The 11,803-nt window shown below is 40.3% G+C and overlaps 1 protein-coding gene and 1 long non-coding RNA gene across 2 annotated transcripts in view; one reads left to right on the forward strand and one right to left on the reverse strand.

The window, feature by feature from the left end:
* Positions 1-11,803, reverse strand: part of LOC114486975 (uncharacterized) — a 48,043-nt gene that overhangs the window by 14,209 nt on the left and 22,031 nt on the right. Inside the window, exon 3 of the long non-coding RNA XR_003681492.1 lies at positions 10,121-10,587. This is a non-coding gene — a long non-coding RNA (uncharacterized lncRNA). The remainder of the gene's footprint in view (positions 1-10,120; positions 10,588-11,803) is intronic.
* METTL24 (methyltransferase like 24) overlaps positions 1-11,803 on the forward strand; it is a 115,352-nt gene that overhangs the window by 1,513 nt on the left and 102,036 nt on the right. The window lies entirely within an intron of this gene.

Consider the following 11,803-nt stretch of genomic DNA (forward strand, 5'->3'; position numbering starts at 1 on the left):
CCGCAACGGGAGAGGCCACAACAGTGACAGGCCCGCATACCGCAAAAAACAAAAAAACAAAAACAAAAACGTTCCCCCTGCATCCCTCCAGCTTCCCCACCACCCCACCGTTGGGAAGAAAGAAAAACTCTTCCTTGGACTCTGCTGCTTTCCTTAACTTCTACCTTACGTTTCAATATCATGTCCACCAATTTCTTCTACTGTTTTCTTTTCCCTCACTTCCTCTTCAAGCCTTGCCCTCTGTCTTTTCACACCACTGCTGTCCCTGTCTAGGCCATCAGTGTTATCTTCTTGGATAAACTCATATATATATATATATATATATATATATATATATATATATATGTATATATATATATATCTGAAACCTCATTTCCTATGTAAAGTCCTAATTTGCTTTTCTAGAAGAATGTAGTCACTTCTTTCTTCATGCTCCTAATGCACTTTCCATGATACCATGTTTTGTTAAAGGCTTTTCAACACTGTTTTGCCAAGGGCTTACCAGGTCCCCAGTGCTGCATCAGGTGCTGGGGGCACAATATGAGCTCAGAGTCTAGTCGGGGAGGCACACAGCACAGACATCCAGTACTGTGACCAGTGCTATACTTAAGGTCTTGAACTCTGCCTGGGGAGTCAAGAAAGGCTAACCCGGAGGGGACCTTTGACCTAGGATTTGATATTTCTTAGGAGTTCAGGGTTTTTTGTCCCTCTGGATGTCCTCAAATGTTCCATCCTTGGCACCTTCAACCCCACCTTGCCCTTGCCCTTTCACATCTGCTCTCAGCCTCTGGTTGTTTCTGTTTCACCTGTTCAAGAATCATTCTTAAATGATTAGTCTTAGTCTCCACTTCAGATGACAGAATCGATAACTGGAGCCTGTCCTACAAATGGAAAGGTTTGAAATGCATAGACTCAGAGGGCTACTGGAGAGCAAGTTCAAATCCACCTCCTTCAGGAGGCTGCTGTATTGATTCCTGCAGGAGATAGTGGTGGCTTAGATAGGATAGTTGAAGTGGAGGTGTGAGAAGTGGTCCAATATTGGATATATTTTGCAGCAAGATGAGAAAGGAGTAGGTTTTTTTGTTTGTTTGTTTGTTTAGTTTTGTGTTTTCGGGGGAGTTGATGGAAATCAGGAGTTTTGTTTTAAACATCTTGAGTTTGAGATATCCTTTGGACATCCATGTGGAAATGTCAAATAGGCAGTTGGACATATGAGTCTGGAGGTGGAGGAAATGTCCAGGCTGAAGATAGAGGTGTGGGAGTCATCAGTGTACAAGTGGTCCTTTAAAGCCATGAGGCTGCAAGAGGTCATCTGGGCAGTGACGGTGGCTAACAAAGACAGAGAGGGTGGCTAACAAAGACAGAGATCTGAGTCTGAGCCCTGGGGCTCAGTTTTATTAAAATTAAATTTAAAAAAAAGAAATATTCATATGGCTGATTCACTTCGCTGTACAGTAGAAAGTAACACAACATTGTAAAACAACTATACTCCTCCCCCCCCAAAAAGGAAATATTTGCATCGAACCTTACACGTTGTAAGCATTCAATAATGGTAGCTTTAATTTTCACTGATCTGTCCCAAGTCTTTAGCCTCAGCCATTTGCTAAATGTCATTTGTTATAACCTATTTATATTCCTTTGGTTTGCGCTGATTCTTTTACCCCCATCCTTCTTTCCTATGATTCATGCCCTTTCCACCCTTGAACATTCAGGTCAAGGATCGTGGCCTGGAAACCTTTACTCATCATTCCTACTTCCTTGCTGATCTTTGCCAGTTTGGTAGACAACAGAAGTGCATGCTGATTTATGAGTTGCTTTGTACGTGTTTTGACCTAATAATCTATTTCAGATTGAATGTTTTGTTTGCACAGTTGTTTGTGATGGAAAGGATCACATTTCCCAGAGTGACCCTTAGTAAATGCTTACTCCAAAGACACGAATAAGTAAAAAAAAAAAAAATAAGAATCTTATTATTTCAACCTATTACGTATAACTCTAAGTGTCTTTGGTTAAAAATATATAAGAAAGAATTGAGTGAAAATAGCAGTTAAAAATTACTATTTTTAAAGTATTGTTTTAGTTTTTAGCCTCTTAAAGAAAAAAATTTCCCTGAATTTTCTTTTCCCTAGCTACTTAGTTATTTATTTTCTTATTTTCAAGGTATACATTCTAACGTTCCCAAATTCCTAGATAGTGGAAATCTTGAACTTATTTCATTTTTCCATTATTTCACAGTTGAATTAAAATGTTTCTCAAAACTGGAAAGACCAGTTATCTAATCTGTTCTCCCACTTCTGGGAACAGAGTGCAATGTCCCTTATCTCTCGGGGAACAAGTCTTGTTCCTTTTTAGCTTCCCATCAAGACAAGGTGTAATATAAACTGAATGCACAGTTAAATAATTGATATAATTAAAGTTTGGAAGTTACGTGTTAAACTCCTTGGATCCTATTTTATTTAAATTTTGTTTGTTGAGGATAATGATAAATAATGTTATTTAGGTTCTTGGTTACTTTGCCGTAGGCACCTACCAGATTGGTGAAGGAGAAAAAGTTCCATTCTATTTTCTTTCTGGGTGGATGAGAACCTGCATGAAATAATTGGGTTGCTGAGTGTTTCTTGTCAACATGCTTCCTTTGCAGGTGTTAGAGGCACAAAAATTTAGCAATTATATTGCCACTTTAATCATAGCTTATGCTTCTCTCAAAGAAAATAATCTATTATAAAAAAGAGAAGTGAAGTGTGGTCCTGGTATAATTCTTTTCCTCTTTTCTCATCCCCTTCTTTCACCAAGCTAAGAAAGAAAGAAATAGCTCTAAATAGTAAATCCTCTTTCACATCAGGGGTTCTAATCTTACAGCATTATGAATTGAGGGCAAATGAGACATGATGGATAAATACTGTCCTATGTGATTAGGACTCCCCTGGAACCCATATATTTTTGTATATTACAGAGGCTTTAAGCCTACAAATATTACTATATTCTATCTCATTCCTTTCCTTCCTCTCTGCTTTCTGTCTGTGTTTCTTTATGGTTTTTCTTTCTTAAACAGACGTTTACTATGATTACATGGGTAAAGTTCTTCTGGGGGGCGTTAATAGAGCACTCATGATGGTCTTCATGATTTATGCTTTTTTCTACAATCTTGGCTAGATGTTTCTCTTACACATTGGCAATCCACCTAAAAGACAGCAGCAAAATATATGGTTCATATGCACAGGAGAAGTACTGTTGACAAAATAATTAATCAGTGGTCTATCTAAGAAAGAAATGGAAAATTTTATTTGAGCCAAACTGAGGATTATAACCCAGGAGACAGTCTCTCAGAGAGCTCTGAGAACTGTTCCAAAGAGGTAAAGGGAGAGGCCAGTATATAAGTGATTTTAGAGAAGGGCGAAGTGCAGTCAAGCACACAACTTGGTGGAGGGTTACTATTATTCGTAAGGAACAGATATCTTAGTTAATGGTTTTAGTGCTTTTCTAAGTATGGGAAGATGAAAGAAACTGTGTTCATGACTTTTCTCCTGAAAATATCTATCTGAAGGCCTATTCTGCCAGTTTTCTCAGAGCACAGTGCCTCATCCTGATTTTGCCCAGAATTCCTTTCTCAGGGTGTATTGTAGGTCAGTGACTGCAGTGGCTAATGACTTGATTCTTGTAGAACTAGATGGTGGGCAACATTCTTTATTTTACAATCCCCTCCCTTTGGTCTTAATTTTGACTTAGGTTTGGGAGGCATTTCGTGATCAATTTGTCTCACAGCACTAGGAATGCACATTCCCAGGTCAGTCAAGGATTTCACTGATAGCCTATTCAACGTGCTATTACTAGACTAGGTCCTGCTAACAATAGTCAAGAGCCTCTGGACCACCTGTCTTACTAGTCTGTTATAGTCTAGGAAATGCTAGCCTGTTGTTGCTTTTTCTTATATTTAGAGTTACACTATTACAATCTTTGATCTTATAGGACTATATATTTGGTCATTCGTTTCAAGTTGCCTGATCATCATTAATTTTATTGGAGGCTCCATCACACATTTGGCAGTACAAGAAACAATCGTCTTGTAAATAAGGCAGATTACAAGTAATATAGCTAGTAACATTAATAAGGTCCTAAGTAAGTATTTAAGCTAAGAATTTCCATTAGTTGAGGCCCAATATCTCCCCAGGTCATCTGACCCAGTCTGTTCTATACCAGTTGCTATCTTTTAGGGAAATGATATATTAACATTGTACATAAAGTTCACCAAAAAGTCTGCATGTATAAGGTGAGTGGTGGGTCATCGTGACCTTTTACAGGATTGAGAAAGGAAGTTTAAACTTCTAAGGAATTATTACATGGCTGGCTCCAGAAGAAGAAAAATTGATCTTTATGGTTAAGCGGGTATTTCTGCCATTGGGTTGGTCTGGTTAATGCATAATGCAGATGCACAGTGCACGCTGGAAGGAAAGGAGGAGGTCCAAACAGGCAGAGAAAAGAATCTTATGTTTAAAATTTTCTCGTATTGCCTTAAAATATGAATTTTGTTTCATCAGTACTCATACAGGAGCCAAGCTTCCTGAAGAAATTTTCTTTTCTCTTATCGGATGTTTTTTGTTTATTTTTTTGTGGTACGCGGGCCTCTCACTGTTGTGGCCTCTCCCATTGCGGAGCACAGGCTCCGGACGCGCAGGCTCAGCGGCCATGGCTCACGGGCCCAGCTGCTCCGCAGCATGTGGGATCTTCCCGGACCGGGGCACGAACCCGTGTCCCCTGCATCGGCAGGCGGACTCTCAACCACTGCGCCACCAGGGAAGCCCTATCAGATGAAATATCTATCTGAAGGCCTATTCTGCCAGTTTTCTCAGAGCACAGTGCCTCATCCTGATTTTGCCCAGAATTCCTTTCTCAGGGTGTATTGTAGGTCAGTGACTGCAGTGGCTAATGACTTGATTCTTGTAGAACTAGATGGTGGGCAACATTCTTTATTTTACAATCCCCTCCCTTTGGTCTTAATTTTGACTTAGGTTTGGGAGGCATTTCGTGATCAATTTGTCTCACAGCACTAGGAATGCACATTCCCAGGTCAGTCAAGGATTTCACTGATAGCCTATTCAACGTGCTATTACTAGACTAGGTCCTGCTAACAATAGTCAAGAGCCTCTGGACCACCTGTCTTACTAGTCTGTTATAGTCTAGGAAATGCTAGCCTGTTGTTGCTTTTTCTTATATTTAGAGTTACACTATTACAATCTTTGATCTTATAGGACTATATATTTGGTCATTCGTTTCAAGTTGCCTGATCATCATTAATTTTATTGGAGGCTCCATCACACATTTGGCAGTACAAGAAACAATCGTCTTGTAAATAAGGCAGATTACAAGTAATATAGCTAGTAACATTAATAAGGTCCTAAGTAAGTATTTAAGCTAAGAATTTCCATTAGTTGAGGCCCAATATCTCCCCAGGTCATCTGACCCAGTCTGTTCTATACCAGTTGCTATCTTTTAGGGAAATGATATATTAACATTGTACATAAAGTTCACCAAAAAGTCTGCATGTATAAGGTGAGTGGTGGGTCATCGTGACCTTTTACAGGATTGAGAAAGGAAGTTTAAACTTCTAAGGAATTATTACATGGCTGGCTCCAGAAGAAGAAAAATTGATCTTTTATGGTTAAGCGGGTATTTCTGCCATTGGGTTGGTCTGGTTAATGCATAATGCAGATGCACAGTGCACGCTGGAAGGAAAGGAGGAGGTCCAAACAGGCAGAGAAAAGAATCTTATGTTTAAAATTTTCTCGTATTGCCTTAAAATATGAATTTTGTTTCATCAGTACTCATACAGGAGCCAAGCTTCCTGAAGAAATTTTCTTTTCTCTTATCGGATGTTTTTTGTTTATTTTTTTGTGGTACGCGGGCCTCTCACTGTTGTGGCCTCTCCCATTGCGGAGCACAGGCTCCGGACGCGCAGGCTCAGCGGCCATGGCTCACGGGCCCAGCTGCTCCGCAGCATGTGGGATCTTCCCGGACCGGGGCACGAACCCGTGTCCCCTGCATCGGCAGGCGGACTCTCAACCACTGCGCCACCAGGGAAGCCCTATCAGATGTATTTTGATTGACATTTAATATGTTGGGTAGAAAAGTGACTTCTGAGTCACAGGCCTACAGAACCCAGCAATGTGCTGGCTTGGTTTGTTAGTTACAGATCCTTTGGAACAATGTGTCAGAGGAAAAAAAGTGCTGTTTCCTCTTCTCCTGAAAAACCATATGGCAAAAGTTAGTCTTTCTTCATCACTTCTTGTTATCCTCTTAGTTTTCTAATTCCATGATTGTCATCAAGAAGAAGGAGGAAAAATGGCATAGTATGCCCCTTGATATATCCAACTGCCTTAAACATTATTATTCTTTACAAAATACTTGAAGGTAGGTTTGAATTGCTTATAAAATATGGCCCAGCAGTAGTTTCCAGCTGCTTAGGTTCTGCTGTATCCCTACACTTCTGTCCTTCAAGAACAACATTCATTAATCCTCTCACATTGTCCTCAGGAGGCAAAGCATTTTCATTTTAAACAGTCGTTGAGGGTAATTGAATGTGCTCCAGCAATATGTGGGTGTGAAAGAGCAGTTGCTTAGTTTCGCAAAGAAAAGCAGGTTCTGATGAAAACTTTGATGTGCCGTAGGTGGAGAATAGGCTTCTGCACTCCTTCCAAACCCCGCAGTTCCTCAGAGAGCATTCTGTGGGCAAAGAAACTGCTAATGGAGGCCCCACTGTTTTCAACAATTGGTCGTGGAGATATTAGGTTTTTTTGTGTGCAATTTGTCCAGTTCATTTTCTCCAAGGAACAGAAAGCCTATTGTTTTTCTCTAATTGGATTTCATTTTTGGTCTGTGAAGAGAATCAGAGCTGTGTAATTAAACTGGAGACTGTTAAGAGTGGTAGACATTTGATTTTTTTCCATCTGTGTTATGATACCTTTGGAGTCCTTATAAGGAGTTTGGCTCTTTATTCTGTGATTCATAGAAAGTAACAGGTGCCTGCTTCATTTACCATGAGATGCTAGTGTTGATAAGCTTCTCTAAAAGCAGCCCTTGAGTCCTCTTAGATACCTCACATCAATCCCATTAATGACCTATAGAGTTTTCTGCTAAAACAGGGTGGGAAAATTTGCTGTCCAAGAAGCATTTTTATCCTGCTCAAATGATTGAAACAAAATTGAGTTTTAGCCTTCTAGTCTAGGACCATATGTAATTTAAACTAATAGCAAGGTGGCTTGTTAGTTTATGGCTCAAGGAGGTAAATTGGACTCGTGAAGAATTTTGTTTGAGCCACACGTTGTTTTTAAGTATCTAAACATAAATATCTTCAGATATGACATATAGTGTCCAGTGGAGTCCAGTTCAGCACGGTCTCCCTTTATATTATCTGTCTGATCGGTGAAGGCATTTGAAGTTTCAACCTCTGAGCCAGATGTCAACATCTGCAATTGTCCAGATGAATGGATAAAGAAGATGTGGAACATATATTCAATGGAATATTACTCAGCCATAAAAAGAAGTGAAAGTGAGTTATTTGCAGTGAGGTGGATGGACCTAGAGACTGTCATACAGAGTGAAGTAAGTCAGAAAGAGAAAAACAAATACCGTATGCTAACACATATATATGGAATCTAAAAAAAAAAAAATGTCCTGAAGAACCTAGCGGCAGGACAGGAATAAAGACGCAGACTTAGAGAATGGACGTGAGGACACGGGGAGGGGGAAGGGTAAGCCGGGACGAAGTGAGAGAGTGGCAAGGACATGTATACACTACCACATGTAAAATAGATAACTAGTGGGAAGCAGCCGCATAGCACAGGGAGATCAGCTCAGTGCTTTGTGACCACCTAGAGGGGTGGGGTAGGGAGGGTGGGAGGGAGATGCAAGAGGGGGGAGATATGGGGATATATGTATATGTATAGCTGATTCACCTTGTTATAAAGCAGAAACTAACACACCACTGTAAAGCAATTCTATTCCAATAAAGATGTAAAAAAATAAATTTAAACTATTATTTAAAAAAAATTTGCAATTGTTTTTCTAAAAAGTGACAAGTGAGGTTAATGCTGCTAAGCTCAATGGTAGCGTGGCACATAAATACTAGATACACAGAAGCTGAAGTTCCTTTTAAGTCATTCCTAGTCAAGAGAGTTGAGTTACCTAAGGCTAGAGTTGGCTATTGGGGAGAGTAAGATTATAGGGGAGTGTACTTAGTTAATACAATATTCTTTTGGTTATAAACAGGAAAGATGGACTCTGGCCTAGCTTAAGCAAAAAAGCAAAAAAAAAAAAAAAAAAGAAAAAGAAATAAATGTATTGAAACTTGGGAATTTACCACTGAATTGGAGGAAGAGTTAAATGATCATGCTGTTGAGGAGAGAAAGAATAGGTTACTCTAGAATTCCCAGCTTTCCTTGGGCTTCTCTCTCCGGGGCCACCACAATAAGACTCACCTCCCTCAACTCCTGCGCTTGGTCTCTTAGATACTCACCTTGGATCAGCCAGCACTAACCACAGGCCACAAACATAGCCCAGCAGCCCCCATCCCTGTGCAGGGAGCCATTTTTAGAGAAAGGAGAAACTTTCTGAGCACCTAGAAATAGAGTGTAGGTCATTTTAAAAAAAATAATCTCGGAGCTTAGCCTCTGTGCCTCTGTGTGTGTGTATTTCTTTATTGGTTAACTGTTTCTCTATTTAAAACTGTTAAAGATAACCTTACTTCCAAGTAGCACTCAGCAGTAAGTTGGTACGTTGTGCATACTTCTAATTTTTTATTCAGTTTGGTATATATACACAAGATCTGTACTTACGCAATATATATTTTTTGGCCGTGCCACGCGGCATGTGGGATCTTAGTTCCCCAAGCAGGGATCAAACCTGCGCTCCCTGCACTGTAAGCAGAGTCTTAACCACTGGACCACCAGGGAAGTCCCTTCTTTTCAAGTAAAACGTTATTTGTGAGGACTTTTGTGGAGAAGGTAAATATAATCAGTATTCAGCCCGTGATCCCCATTAGGGTTCTCAAACCAAAGTTAGAGTTCTATGTTCTTTGATTTTTTGTCTGTCAGTTCAGAAAGTTACTTTGCAAAAAAAGATCTGAAAAATTCTTCAGAGCATCTGAATATTTATAGCCCTTTTTGCAACTGGTTGGTTTGGGATTCTTTAACATATGATTACTTCTGTATCAGGACTCTCTAGGTTGCAAGTGACAGAACCCAACTGAAACTAGTAAAAACAGGGATTCATCGGAAGGGTACTAGGGTAGAACTGAAGAAAGAGCTGCAGAAACCAGGATGCTCTCGGAACTTGATTTTGGACTAAAATGAGTATTGAATACGTTAGTTATCCATATTACCCATTACCACAGGTGTAATGGGTATTTATCATTCTTTTTTGGCCACACCTTTGAATTCCCTTCCTGTGTTTGAGGAATTCTCCACCTTTCTAAGAAAAAGGTAAAAAATTTCCTTGGCCCTAAAGGGCATTCTTGTGACCTAGGCTTCACCATTCATATACACCTTCATGAGAGTTTGGATTGTACTTCAGAGATTTGAAGAAGCAAGCTTCAGCACAAGGATCACAGGGCTCCAGGCTCTAGCAGAGGCATCCAGTGCCTAGGGTGGTGAAAGGAGCCGTGGTGTCTGTGCCCAGTGGTGGGGTAGTGCGGTCTACACTGGTGTCCATGGTGGTGTCCCTCCTGCCCTTGAGATTCTGTAAGCTAATAAATCTTTAATTAATTCCTTTTCTACTTAACTAGCCAGAGTGGTTTCTGTTGTTTACAACCAAGAACCTTGGCAGATCAGTAAATTAGAGTTGGCAGTTTGGAAGGTTACAGCTGTAGCTTTCCCTCTTCAATTTTGCTTGCTCTATTTAATTCAGATTTTGGAACATGATGATTGGGGTCCAACTGAACTATGGGCTAAGGGACCTTTCCCTGATAAGATAATAACATTTAGCACCAGATACTAAATCATACAAATCTACTGACTTATCACTAGAAACACCAAGCCCCTTTTCACGGCACCATTTGTTTAGGGTATCGGGCAGGGGAGGCCAGTTTATGCTGTGATCACAAACAACCCTCAGATCTCAGGGCTCTTACCAAAAAAGGTTTGTTTCTTGCTTACGTTGCGTATCCATTGCTGGTTGGCAGGAGTGGGGTGCTGCTCTATGCTGTCTTCATCCTCTCTCTGGACCCCAGTCTGGAACATTGCCTGTCACCTCGGCAGAGCAGTGAGTGCTCTAGAGAGTCTTGCGTGGCATTGTTAAATGCCCTGTCCAGAAGCCAGATATAACACTCCTGCTCACAATCCAATGACCAGAGCTGTTTGCTGAGCCTTACCCAGTGCAGGAGGCCAGAGGTCTGCCATGTGCTCAGAAGTCAGAGACAGGAACTGTTTGGTGAGCAGCACTTACGGTCACCACACTATGGTAACGCTTCAATCATCCGTATCTAAATGGACATCGTCTAGGTCATGTTTCATGCTTGCCATTTCCAATGCCTCGCTGAATCTGCACATTTGGCAGTATTGAATAAAGCATGCGAGGCTCTGTTCAGGGGACGTAGATCTAAAATGAAGCAGACATCTGAATTTAGCAGAACAGTGAAATAAAACAAGACGCGATTTACATCTTATAAACAGTGCTGTGGCATGTCCTGGAGTTTGTTAAGTACAGTGATTCTCGACGTGTTCATGTTAGATTCTTTGTGCAGAGCAATGATGGGATGATGGTCTGCAGTTCTGCGGAGAAAAATGGCAAGTTATTTGAATAAATAAAGCCATGAGTGTGAACCGAAGGCCTCTGGTGAGATGAATCAAACTCCACGTTTAAATGCATCTCATGGCGATCGCTTACTCATTTTTAGTTAGAGCAAGCTGAAAGACTTCCAAGCTTGTTTTCAGAATCTGGCCACAAATCAGAGGCAGCATTCATGTTGTATAGTGTTTGCTATTGCGCACAATGACAACAGTATTTTTAGTTTATTTTCCATCTACTTTGAGTGCAGCACAACAAATCAATTAAAAATCCTAATTAGCAAAACACATGCCCATTGAGTGGAGAAGGATTCAGTCACATGTGGAAGGAGGCCTCTTCTTTCAGCAATTTTTGGGGTAGAATATAGAGAAGCCAGGTAACACATGAGATCCTAGGAGACTTATTTACTTGTATCTGCACATGTCATGAAAACACTTCATTATGATGCATCCTCACCTCTAAGATGGGCTCGTAATTTTACACTTGAGGTCAGAAGTTTAAATTCTGCTCCCCTACATATTGGGTGTGGACAAGTGGCATACCCTGTCTGAACTTTAGTTTCCTCCTCTGTAAAAATGTAGTAGTAGTTAACTCATGAAGGTTAAAGGAGAGTGAGTAGGTGAAAACACCTGGCCTATGGAAATAGTCCTGTAAATGAAGATTGTCTCTGTTCAGCCTCATATTGCTGGCTGTGACACTAGCCCCTGAATCTCAAAAAGATATAGGCACGTGTGTCTGTGTGGTGTAAAGCACAATATTCATTGGAATTTTTAATTCTTCTTTTATTATTCTTGAAATTTAAAGCATATATAATATGCTGAGCCATCAGAGGTGCTGGAATTTTTTTAATCTTAAATAAAAGCTAAAGTAAATATTAAATTTTTGTTAGCATTTTTATTATAAACTTATTCCTCATGTAACTCATTTTTTTTTTTATTTTATTTATTTATTTTTTTCTTTTGCGGTACGCGGGCCTCTCACTGTTGTGGCCTCTCGCGTTGCGGAGCACAGGCCCCGGACGCGCAGG

Source organism: Physeter macrocephalus, chromosome 10 (assembly GCF_002837175.3).
Source record: "Physeter macrocephalus isolate SW-GA chromosome 10, ASM283717v5, whole genome shotgun sequence".
Taxonomy (NCBI): domain Eukaryota; kingdom Metazoa; phylum Chordata; class Mammalia; order Artiodactyla; family Physeteridae; genus Physeter; species Physeter macrocephalus.